The sequence below is a fragment of the Camelus ferus genome, chromosome 18 (assembly GCF_009834535.1).
Source record: "Camelus ferus isolate YT-003-E chromosome 18, BCGSAC_Cfer_1.0, whole genome shotgun sequence".
NCBI lineage: Eukaryota > Metazoa > Chordata > Mammalia > Artiodactyla > Camelidae > Camelus > Camelus ferus.
In genome coordinates, this window is record NC_045713.1 from 30282912 (window position 1) to 30296450 (window position 13539).

Consider the following 13539-nt stretch of genomic DNA (forward strand, 5'->3'; position numbering starts at 1 on the left):
ATAGTAGGTTCTCAATAAATATGTGTTGTATAACTAAATACATGTTTATGTGATCTATAGAAATACCGCAGTGCTAAGATTTTGGCAAATAAAGGGCAGTCCCAGAGACACACAAATACAATTTAATTCAACCACATCATGGTCAGTGATTTTCACATGTAACAATTTCTCTCACCTTTATCTTCTTTGGGAACTCACTAAAATGTTCTTGCTCTCGGGTCCACTTTAGAACAGCTGCTTTTCTTGAAAAACCTCTGCGTGGAGGAAGGGAGGAAAATCACATCTAATGAAAGAAAAACTGGACCAGAAAATGAAGAATCACCTAGGTGTCCCGGACTTTGGGTAATTCCTTCATCCCCAATTTAATTTAATCAGGTGGGATTCAAAGGAGGCCACATCCTTAGAGCGGAGTGGATCAAAACACTGCCAGGAGAGGAGTAAGTGTCCTTCGAAAGAGTATCTGTAGTCAGTGCTATGATTTGGTCCAGCGGTCTTCTCAGCCGTGAGCCCTTTACAAAGCTTCGTTCACCCTGAGCTCTCATTTATGGAGATTTCACTTCATATCACACCAAACAGGTCAAAATGTACCCACAACCCACATTAAATATACTTATGATCAGATTTAACTGAGTTGCTTAACTAATTGACAAAATGTGACGTTTGGCCTGTTTCATTAAATTCCTTTACTGATATCAATTTTGTAAATTTCTTTTGGTTCTATGGGACTTCGTTCCCTGCCACTGGCATACCGCCGCCTACCCCTTTCAATATTTTTGTAAGCCCTAGGAAACTTTTTGTACTCTACCTGCAACGAATGAGGCATCCTTTTCCAAGCTCCTCCGATGTGGCAATTCTAGGGCTCCCACATCTTGGGATTTTATACCTTTGTTATTCTCAAACCCACTGTACCCTCATGCCTCCATCAAACACATGCATCTAGTAGATCCCCTACCTTATTTCCTTTCGCTAAGATTTCAGAATTGGGAGACTCAGGAATCCCGGCTTGTCCACTGCACGGAACTTGTGCTACTACCCAGGCTCTGAAAGTTAGAATGAAGCCTGTGCCCCACGGAGGCTGTTATAGACACTTATAATCCAATCCCAAGTGACCCAGTAGCAGTGATGTCACCAGATTGAGTGTGGCCTCCACACTGTCAGGCCAAATTCATCAAAAGTAGAAAAATATGTCCCCATGCCATCAAGGTACCTTCTCCAGATGGTTGATTGCCTTTATATTACCTTTATATTTAGTTAATATTGCAGCCTACAAAATTTTCTCCATTTTTATGTAATAAAAATCCATCAGGCTTTTTTCCTTTATGTCTTTTGACTTTACTTGTAGACTTAAAAATGTAGTTCCTGGCCGTTAAACAACCTACTTAGATATTTATTTATTTGTTTAGGTTTCCTTCAGGTTTATGTATGAGCTTCCTCATGAGGTCCTGGGTTCAATCCCCAGTACCTCCTCTAAAGATAAACAAACCTAATTACCTGCCCCCTCCATGCCAAAATAAAATAGTTAAATAATACAGTAATAAATAAATAAAAATTTTCTAAATGGTTAAGATGATATATTTTGTGTTACATGTAAAAAAAAAAAAAGACAGACCAAAAATATAGTATGTTTCTCGTATTATATTGGTTATATATCCCACTACCGGCAAAGAATCTTACAGACAGAAAAATGAAATGAAACGAAAATTAGGTTGGCTGCCTAAACTCTTGCCTCATTTAACGCCATAACTGGAAATAAAACTCATGTTTTGCTTCTATTTTATATTTCATTCAGTTCTCATTTTCTTCTGTTCAGGTCAGAGAGGGGACTTGGCCATCAGACTCTCAGTGACCTGGGGACCTGGAGCCAGAACATGCCACCAGTGACGTCACATTATCCCGCGTCTTCTCACTTCACCCTATAAAAGTGGGACTCAAAAGCAGGAATGTTCTGAAGAGGCGGGGCCTCATAAAAGTGCCAGGGGACTTTATGTAGAGACAGACACACGCCACGCTTGCTTCTAAGAATGCCAGGGCTCTAGTAAACACCAAAGAGGAGTAGGGATGGAATGTTATTGCCAGAGCCGAGGCAGAGCCTCTCTCTCTCTTTCTCTCTCGCTCTCTCTCTCTCTCTTTTTTGGGTGAGAGTGGCCTATTCATTCATTCCTGCAGATATGAACTTTGTAATCAGTGCCCGTATGTGCCAGGCACGGTGCTGGGTGCTGGGTGGTCTGCAGTGAACAGATCAAAGCCCCTGCCTACAGGGGGTTTACAGTAAGTAAGAGAAATTGTGTGATTTTAGAGGCTCCAAAACTTGCTGTGTGGCTATAGGAAAGTATCTTAACCTCTCTGGCCCCTGGAGTCCCCCGGGCCCTGTTTCATGGGCCCTGTGTGACTGCACTCAGAAGCGCCCCATGCTTGGTTTAATACTCCGCTGTTGCCGTCTTGACATTCCTTGTAAGTTTCATTTTCCTTTTGCACTGAGTCCCACAAAGTATGTAGCTGGTCTTGGTTTCTTGATTTGTGACAGAGTTGAAATAGTACTTTCCTCGAAACAGAAAGTCAGGCTTGGCAGAGGGGGAAATGGGAAGTTTCAGTGTCGCTAGACAAAAAATTCCAGAGATCTGTTGCACAACAAATATACTTAACACTATTCAACTATACACTTAGAAATGGTTAGGAGGGTAAATTTGTCATGTGTTTAAAAAAAGAAAAAAAAAGACAACAAAGACAGAGAGAAAAAAAGTTTGTTAAGACAATTTCCTGGCAGTGCCTGGCGCAGAAGCACATTATAAGTGATGTTTGGGAAATAAACGCAAGTGACAAATGCTAGAGATGTTTCTCTGAAGTGCTTGCAGTTTGGATACACACGATAACAACACAACAACTATTGCTGGCGTTTCCCACCCACCCGTTTCCTACGCACCATGCCAGGTACGTTTAATGCAAATCTCCTTAAATCCTCCCAAGAACCCTGTGACTAGGTCCCAATAAACGAGGCAGTGGTGTTCAGAGAGGTGAAGTCATGTGCCTGAGGTCACACAGGATCCATAATTTAAAATGGGGTGTGCCTGGCTGGGGAGCTTGGTCTCTTTAACTATTGACTTTATTTGACCACAGAGGCGTCCAACTGAGGGGCCCGCAGGGAGGGGCACCCTCCCTTTCGGGTACTGGGAGCAAAGTTGATCCACTGCCAACAGACTGCCTCCTACCTTCCTCCCTCCATCTCCCACTTCTCCTCTGTTTTCTTTGGGCCTATGTTTTATCTGATCTCTGCTTCTAGATTAAGTTCTCGGAGGGCACGGACCTCATCTGCCTCAGGCACCTGGTAGGCGCTGGATAATTATTTGTGGAGCCCCCAAATGACTCCTGATAAGTGGTTCTGTCTGGCTTCTCCAGCAGTTACCAGCTTGGTAAGTTAAAGCAGGGCAGTGGCCTTGAAGCTACCCTTGGAGGAAGTGCCAGCGGGGGTGCCTTGAGGTCCACAGGCCATCCATCTCTCAGGCCTTGTGCCGGCCTCTCCCCAACTCCCCCACTCGGCATCCAGGATTGCTGGTCGGATGGGCCTGTCAGTGCAGTATCTCATTTATCCTGACTGTGACCTGTGTGGTAGGCCTGACTCTTTTCCCTGCTTGACACAGGAGGAAAACAGAGGCTCAGAGAGAGAAGCCCAAGGTCACACATCCAGAGGTGAGTCCAAGGTCACAGCTAGTAGTGATGGAGCCCAGATTCAAACCCTGTGGGTGAGCTTCCTCTCCCTGTCGGGGGTTCCTGGTGGTGTCTGTCTGTCACCTGTGTGTCGGGTGTCTCCCTTGTCTTCTTTGCTGCCCATGGCAAAGGCATCATTTATCTCATGGATGCTTATTGAGTGACAGCTTGCTCCTGGCACTGTCCCAGGGACACGGGATACCGCAGTGAACACGGTGGGTGAGGATTCTGCTATCCTGGAGTTTCCGTCCTAGTGCTAGGAGGAGAGCTACAATGAGTGACCAGACAAGCAAAGAGAAGGTAGATAATCGTAGAATGTGACAGGTGCTCTGAAGAAAACTAAACCGAGTTAGCAAGATGGAGAGTGACGGGGGGTCGAGGGGTGAGGGTGACTTAACACTGGATGTTCAGGAAAAGCCTCTGTGAGCAGGTGACATTCGAGTGAGCCGTGTGAGGTTCTAGGGGAAGAAGTTTCTGGGTGGGATGAGCGGCACGTGCAAGAACCCTGAGGTATGATCAAGGGACAGTCCAAAGTCTGGGAGAGCTGAAGGATGGATAACAATGGGGAGTGACAGGGCTTAGACCAGAGGCAGAAGCCGGGGTCCAATCCTGTAGGGCCATAAAAGCCATTTAAACAAATTCTGATTTAGAGAGGAACATCCTAGAGGGCTGTAAGAAGTCAGAATCCTCCAATGTTAATGCTCAGGGCAATCTGAGTATGACTGGTACCAGGAACTTGAAGGGGCCCAGGATCGCGTGGGGTTGTCAGGTGTGGTTTATTTAAAGGCAGAGGTCGGGTGGCACATACACCATGGCTCATAGCAACCTTCCCGGTGGTCACATGACCAGGGCCAGGCTTCAGACAGGTGGGGAAGGATGAGCCAAAGGACAGCTATTCCTTCCTGCAGCTCCTGGAGCCTGTTCCACCTGTTGTGCAGGCTGGTGACGTAGATCTGGCAGGAATGAGTCAAAGGTAACCCTAATTATCTAGGTCCGAGACTTGGTAGAGGAAGGGGCTGGTAGAAGAAATCCTCCCCGGTGAGGCAGGAAAAGGGAAACAGGGAGGGCAAGGGGTGCCCATATTTGAGCACCAACTCTGTGCCAAGGCAGAGCCCGGAGAGCAGATTCAGCAGGGCTTCGTGGGATTGCAGGTGGTTCTGCTGCACAGCTAGGATGAAGGACCATGTTCCAGGTCGCACGTGGTTAACTGCACAGATGCAGGCACCACAGAGCGTCGGTTCAAATCCCAGCTCTGCCACGTACAACACGAGGGGCACCAGGCAAGTCAGGAAGGCTCACTATGTCGTGGTTTCCTTGCCGCCAAATGAAGCTGTCAACAGTGTACCACACTTACAGGCTATTGCAAGAAATAGAGCACCGGGGAGTGGTACCCACACAGCGTAAGCGTCATGTGAATATCGGCCATCGCTGTGCAATTTCATTGACCTCCAGGTCCACCCTGTAAGGAAAGCATCAGCATTATTCAGATTTACAAATCAGAACTGAAGTTAAGTGACCTTTCCAAGGTCAGACTGAAAGTATTTAATTTATCAAAATGAAAAGACAATCCCCCCCACAAACCCACATTCGATCCCAAAATGCTCCAATGATCTGGGGTCCAGTGGATACACAGGACCCGTTGTTCTGCAGAGAGGAGGCAATAACAATAATACCTTTCTTGCAGGGTTGCCCTGGAGGCGAAGCGTGGCAGTTCAAAAGAGTGAGGCCACGTCCTCCCAGTCACGGCCCGAGTAACAACCCGGATCAATCCTGCGCCGTTAACAGCTATACACTCCAGACAAAATGTAGAAAAAAATTAACTACCTGAGGGCACTGGGGAATGACCAAAACCAAGCAGGTGCTCAAGGAGTGTTGTCACGTGGAAGAAAGAGACAGGGCTGAGTGAATGTCCTGTTTTCAAGGCAGGCAAATCTGTGCTGAGGGCAGGTGGCTATAACTTGGCCAAAATACCTGATTTTGCTGGCCTGAAGAATCAGAGGACAGTGTGCACAAACACGGCTTCTGAAAGTTGAGGGGACGATACCTACATATCGACATTCATACCAACACATAGAATTACAACACTTTTGGTTTTTTGCCAATTTAATGATATGGCATGAAAGTAACGGTATGATAGAGACTTACTTTCTGTTGTGTATTCTTTTGTACCCTCTGAATTTTGTTCCACATGTACATTCAATTATAAAAGTTACACTACTATCTATCTATCTATCTATCTATCTATCTATCTATCTATCTATCTATAAAAGCAAATTTGTCTTTATAAAGCCACTTTAAAACTTTCCATAGAAATATGTTGAGAGTACTTACATATATTTTTCCCTGAAAAATTTCTTTGCAAAAATAGAATGTGCTAGTCATCTGCATGTCTTATTTGGGGGGCAAATATGGGTAAATGGAAGAGCTGGAATTTTAACCCATGTGTCTCTCTTACTCCCGGCTCGTTCACCTCTGTTTAGGAGAGCCTGGGGATAGAAGGCAGGCCTTTTCTTGTCTGATTTTGATTTAATTTTAAGCAGCCTTCACGAGGTGATGCTGCTGATAGCTGTCCCCTAGTGGACTTCTGCAAAACTGCTCCCACTGAATGGCAAGGACCCCCGCTCCGGGTCCCTCACCTCTCTCCTGCCAGCATCCTGAGAGAGTTATAATCCTCAGTGTGGCCGGGGCATAAAGAAATAACAGTCTGATCCCTGCAGCATGAGTACTCTCTTGTGGACCAAGATCAAGGTCAGCTTGTGGTATCAGAGCTTTGGTTACAAGTTTGGGCTGGGTCAGACTCAAAAGGCACCGCAGACATTTTTTCAAGTGAAAGCGAGTTCATGGAGAGAGACCCACACGTCCCACAGACAGAATGCAGTCTGTCTCAGAAACTGAGAGCAGTCACCACGGACTTCAATAATTTCTCAACCTCAGCACTCTTGACATTTTGGGCTGAATAATCTTCTGTGGTGGGGGGGCTTCAATTATAAAAGTTACTCTATCTAACTATCTATCTATCTATCTATCTATCTATCTATCTATCTATCTATAAAAGCAAATTTGTCTTTATAAAATCACTTTAAAACTTTCTGTAGAAATATGTTGAAAGTACTTCACATGTATTTTTCCCTGAAAAATTTCTTTGGAAAAATAGAATGTGCTAGTCATCTGCATGTCTTACTTGGGGGGGGGGGGCTGAACTGGGCATTGACAGATGTTTAACAGCCTCCCCAGATGCCAGTAGCATCCTTCCCCCTCATTGTGACAGCCACCAACTGTGTACAATTGTCCTGACAAGAGCCAACATGTGCATAAATCCCCTTTAGACATAGAAGCCTCAGCCTCGATTTGTCACCAGTTTTTTTATGCCATATTAATCACGTGGGCTTGAGGCTCGCATGCTGATTCACGGAGCCTCCAATACAGGCGCCTTCCCACTCAGCAGAAGAAGCTCACAATACTCCACATTCACCAGAACTCTTTGTTTTTCAAGGAAACTGCGCTGTGAGAACTTAACCTGAGCTCATTCCCAGGTATGCCTGCCCCAGCCCAGGCTTGAAGCTAATTAACCCTTTACTCACATTGCCACAATACTACCCAGGAAATTAAAGTGGTTAAAAAAAAATTTTTTTTTACCTTTTTTGTTGGGGGGAGGGGTAATTAGGTATTTATTTATTTATGTATTCATTCGTTCATTCATTCATTCTAAAATGGAGGTACCAGGGATTGAACCCAGGACCTCATGCATGCTAAACACACACTCTACCTCTGAGCTAGACCCTCCCCACTAAAGTTGGTTTAGTAAGTGCTTTCCTTCCTTACAGAGATGCTGTTCAGGAACCTCCTTCTTACTCACTCCACTAAAAAAAAAGTGGGCCTCTCTGTCTCCCAGGACCCACATAGCCTCAAACAGCCTCCTTCTATGTCTGCTTTCAGGTCCACTGAGCCCTACGTCCCAGATGAACTGCATGGGGCCATCACAAATCGAGGCTTCTGGGGTGGCATGCAATGGCTTAATTTGCTCCTCCACTTAAAATACTGCCTTTATATCATGTATATTGTCCTGGTGAAGGTACAGTGCTTCTATCTAGAAACACTCGCCTGCAAGCCAGAGACATCTTGCAATGTTCCCCTGAAAGGAAAGCTTGGGGGAAATTCCACTCCAGTGGGACACCAAGATTCTTTCAAGACACTGCTGGCTTCTTATACGACAAAATAGTCTAGGGAATATTGGCAACTGTTGGAAATGTGCTGGCGGCGGGGGGGGGAGGGTGGCCAAGGGAATTCTGAAAATCTCAAAGAATTGTCCCTTTTGCTTGAAAACAGCAGTTTAGTTTGCTCAAAGAAAAAAAATGTAAACTTGAATTTACTGATGGCTACTGGGGAGACCCTGCCTGGAAGGGAGTGCGGCCAGTGGACTTCCCCGAGAAGCAGACCCTCCCACAAGCATGCAAGTGCAGTAGTTATGTGACAGTGAATCCCAAGGAGCCTCAGTAGGGGATTAGAGTCATGAGACAGGGAAGGGGAAGAAGCCAGTCAACCTGTTTTATGGAGCAGTTTACTGCTGTGGGCATCTGGGGACGAAACCTCACTGGGGAACTCTGGGAGACAGCACAGATCACATATTAGAGTGATCCCAGATCAACCGAGAGAGAGACGGGGTACTGATAACATCAATTCCTTTTTTTCCCTGCATATTTATTACATCCTTAATGTGGACATTTGGTTGTTTTCCTTTTTTTGTTGTTGTCAACACTGCTGCTGTTAGCATCCTACACACTGTACCTTTGTACACACCCTATCAGAATGTCTCTTTAGCATAATGTATAACCAGTGCAAAGGCTGGGTAATCCATCAGCTCTCCTCAGCATTTGGTAAGGGCATTCCCAGCCTTCCTCGCCCGGGGACCAAGTGGGCTTCCTTGCAGGTGGCCAGAGAGAGCCCTCGGGCAGAGTTGCAGCTGCTGCAGACAGAAGCTGTAGTGAAAGCTGTGTGCTTGGAGTCCCTCTTGCTTCTCCTTATGTTCTTCCCCCTGTACTGTCACCAACCCTTTCAGGTGGCGGCCCATTGTGACACTTTCCTTAAAAAAAGATTGCCAGAAAGAGTGTCCGTGGGATACGCGACATCTCTGCTCAGTCGATCCTGAGGCCATCATGCATCCTCAGTCACCATTCTAAGTCTCCTCAACTTTTGGCCAGCAATTTTTTTTCTCTCATACCTTTCAAAAGGAAAGGTAGGGATAGAAGTCACAAACCATAACATTCACTCTTGTCAAATGGACAGTGTGGTGGCTTTTAGTATGCACTCAAAGTTGTGCAATTACCACCACTCTCTAATTTCAGATCATTTTCATCACTGCATACCCATCAGCAGCCACTGCCCAATCCCCTACCCACCCCACCATCCAGCCCTTGCCAGGCACCCACCTACTTTCTGTCCCTGTGGACTTGCCCATTCGTACAAATGTGGAGTCTTTTACATCTAATCTCTTACACTTAGCACAATATTTTCAAGGTTCATCCACCTCATAGCATATATCAGTACTTCATTCCTTTTATGGCAGAATAATAGTCTACTGTATGAGTATTCTATCTTCTTTACCCATTCAGGAGGGACATTTGGGCTGTTTCTGCTTTTGGTTGTGATGAACAATGCTGCTATGAATACGTGTGTACAAGTTTTTTTTTTTTTTTTAAGGTTTAAGTCTTTATTTTTTTAACATCTTTATTGTAGTATAATTCCTGTACAGAGTGTACAAGTTTTTGTGTGGACATATGTTTTTATTTCTTTTGGGTCTATACCTAGGAGTGGAATTGCTTGGTCATATGGTAACTCCAAGCTTAACTTTTTGAGAAACTGCCAAACCGTTCCCGGAGCAGCTGCACTGTTTTTCATTCCCACCAGCGATGCATGAGGGTTCCAATTTTTTCACATCCTCACCAACACTTGTTCTTCTTTTTGATCGTGGACATCCTGGTGGGTGGGAAGTGCTATTTCATTGCGGATTTGAGTTGCATTTCCCCAATGACTGATGATGTTGAGCATCTTTCCATGTGCTTATTTGGGCAACCGATTTTGCTTGTGTGGTTTGGACTCAGTTTTCATCCCTGAGGACTCTGAGCCCCAGGTTTCCATGCCTGAAGGAGGCTGGGGTTTCTGTAACTGGGTCTTCACAGTTAAAATTGGGCATGGGAGCACCAAGGGGCACCCCAGGAAATCCTCTGAGTTCCGGAATCCTCTTCTCTGTTCTCTTACAGTAGCAATCCTATGTCCTGTGTGGTAATGAGAGCGATGTTCTGTGGGACGTCCCACAGGTCAAGAAGAGCAACATCCCTTGAGACTACACTGTGACAAAGAGCAAGAGAGTTGGGACAGCTCTGGACAAGACCATGGATGTGGACAAGCGAATGGAACTGCGCTGGGTCCTCCTTTCTGATGGGAACAGAAAAGAACTCACCTGATGCACCGAGTACAGAGGCTGCATTCATCTCTGCCGGTGAAGGTTTCCAAAGAGCAAAAGGCAGCCACTGAAGGTTTTTGATCAGGGGAGGGATAGAGTTCTGTTTCCATTATAAAGGGTCACTTGGGGTGGATTCTGTGTGGGAAAGAGATTGGAGGCGAGGGCAGGAACAGAAGCAGCCAGAGCTCATATTTTGTGCCCTTCACCTATTTGGAGCCACTACCTGGTGGGCCTGGCGGTAGTCGCTGCATCGCTAAGTGAGAATTGGAGCTAGGATTAGACTGATGTATTGGTTAAAGTAAATGACATGAGTTGCTGTAACAAATGACCCCTAAATACAATAAAATTGTATTTCTTACATCATGGTCCAACACAGGTCCATATTTTATGCCGTTCACTTCTTTGGAGCCATTGCCTGGTGGACTTGGCTGTATTCATACTGAATAGCTAAATAAAACACTGGAAGTCCAGCCTACCTCTGGACCCTTATTATTTTTTTAATTTGTATTTTTTTGGAGGAGGTAATTATCTTTGCTTATTTATTTTTAGAGGAGGTGCTAGGAATTGAACCCAGGACCTTGTGTATGCTTAGCATACACTCTACCAGTTGCGCCATACCCGGCCCCCTTGCTCTCCTTATTGTTAAGCCAGATTTTCTGCTTCTAGTAGCCAAAGGCATCCTAACGGATAAAGCTCCTGGTGGGATGCGGATGGACCTGGAGCTGCTCACGGTCACCTGTGCCACCACACAGAGGAATCCTACTTTAAGAGAAACCAACGCAAGCAAACTGAGCCAAGAGGTTCAGAAAGACACATTCCCAGGGCTTTTTTCTGACCGCCTGATGCAGCAGGGCTGGCACATTCAGTTACACGAGCCTTTCAACCAACCTCCCCGTCCTTTATTTTTAAGCCAATTTGAACTGAGCTTCTGCCATTTGCAGTGAAAGAGTCCTGACTCTTACAAGGTTGAACCAGAAGGTGTGAAGAATGAAACTGTTCCTGCCATGGGGATGGGAAGAGTAGCAAAAAGGGAAACCAGGCAAGCTCTGATGGACGTGCTCTGACTTAACTCTGCTGCGTGTTAACATACGCAGTTGGTAGAAAGATCGTTGTGAGATCAGCTGTTGAAATCAACCGGAGTTGGGTTGGAGCCAGGGACTGTAACAGAAGAATCCGGTGGATTTAGGAGTGGATGGGGGGTTGGTACAGCAGACATCTAGTGCCCACCCACGTGCCTTTGGCACTCTCCATTCCATTCCATGCTGACTGCATCCTCCTGCAAGCAGCTGCAGCTCAGCCTGAGCACTTCCTGCTGGACTAGGGGTCCTGGGGGGCCGGTGCCCAGGAGCAGCCACGAGCAACAACGGATGGAATAACTCAGAGTGTTCTGCACTGTCTCCCGTCGTCTCCAGTGACCCACAGCAGCAATCTGCTCAGGAAAGCTCCCCTCATTGGCTTCTTTCCTTCTCCTGTCTTACTTCCTGTACCTACTTATGGATTGAACTGTGACCCCGCCCCATTCCTAACCCCAGGACATCAGAATGTGACTGCATTTATTTGGAGACAAGGCCTTTAAAGATGTGATTAAGTTAAAATGAGGCCCTTAGGATGGGCCCTAATCCAATCTGACTGATGAGCTTCTAAGAAGAGGAGTTAGGGCACACAGAGAGACATCTGGGCTGCACGCAGAGGACAACCATGTAAAGAGGAAGCAAGACAGTGGTCGTCTGCAAGCAAAGGAGAGAAGCCTCAGAGGAATCCAATCTTGCTGGCACCTTGATCTTGGACTTCCAGCCTCCCCAGCTGTGAGAAAATGAATTTCTGTCCTTTAAGCCCCCCAGTGTGTGGCACTTCGTTCTGGAAGCCCCAGCAGACTAGGGCCCTTCCCCAGTCCTCTCTCAGTGCCTCCTGGGATCACTTCCCAAACAAATAATTTGCACTGAAATCCTTGTCTTGGGAACCCAACTCTGAGCCCAATGAGGAGAAGGTCCTGGGGTGCCCGAGCTTTATGGGTCAAGCTGCAGTGCTCAGAAGTCAGGGAGGAGGCGACAGAGGGGAGTGGTCAAAAGTGTGGTGTTTGGAATCCGACAGAACTGGGCTTATGTCCCGGCTCTGCTGTCTCTTGGATGAGTTACTTAACCTCTTTAAGCCTCAGTTTCCTCTTCTGTAAAGTGGTGATATTGTAGAACCTGCCTCCCTGGGGTGCTGGGCTAACGAACCCAGAGAGGCAAGTAAAATGCTTAGCCCTCTGCTGGGGGTGGGGGGCTGGGATGGGATCCACACTTAACAAGCAGTAGCTCATCCCAGTAGTGGTGGTGCTCATGACACCGAAGTCCCTCCAACCCAGGTAACTGGAGGGCAGCCTGAGCCCCAGGCTGACGGCAGGCAAGATCCCACCCGAGGCTCCGTGGATGGAGTAATAGGAAATAAAACTGTGGCATCTGCCTTTTGCTGAGTTTCTTGTCCAGGTGGGAAGCCTGGTGCCCTGAGATGAGCTGGCTTTCCAAGGCGGCGATTCTAAAGTTCTAGAGAAAACAGCATTTGGATGGAGAGCGAGGGACCTCCGTTGTGGCACCTAGGTGGTAGCCTCCAGTTTCCAAGGGCAGGCATCCTGTTTCTTTTGCCTTCCACGTATCTGTGAGAGCCTAGCGTAGTGCCCAGCACGGACGGGTACACGTGCGTATAACTTTGGAGCAAACCCTTTAGAACTGCAGCTTCTGGGTGTGAAAAACTGGTGTAAAAACCTTCGTCACGGGATGTTCGTGTTGTCCCAGTGATGTCAGAGAAGGTGTTTATAAGCGGGATTATGTCTCTGAATGCAAGACGATGGCTCTCTCCAGCCGCGCACTGTTCCTCCTGGATAAACAAGAGGGTCTCAGATGCGATTGGGTTAAACTCCCCTCCATTTCCACTTATAAACTGTGTGGACGTCACCAGAGGGAGTAACTTCTCTGGGGATTCAACACAATTCAGCATTTAGTAGACTCTCAGTGAAATCTAGCCTTTCCTGGGGCCCAGTCCGCATTTGGACATTTGAGCCCCTCCTATCAGCTTTCCGCTCAGTTCTTGGTTTGACCACTAGAGGCCAGGCTAACCCCAAAAGTCAAAGCTCCTTAATCCGGAGACCAAAAGCAGTTTGTCCCGTGAAAAGTGAACACGTGCCGCTTCCCTTCCAAGGTGTGCTTCTGTCCCTCCCAAAAAGTCCTCGGATTTTATCACTAGGCCAAGAAGATGGAGACTCCCAATGAGGGCAAATACGGTGAGTTACTTTTGAGAAATCATTAGGGTGATAAAGAGACGAGAGAGAAAGCTGGAAGTAGTAATTTCTATGTTAACTACGTGCGGGGAAAATTTAAAAGAATTTTACATTCATGCTT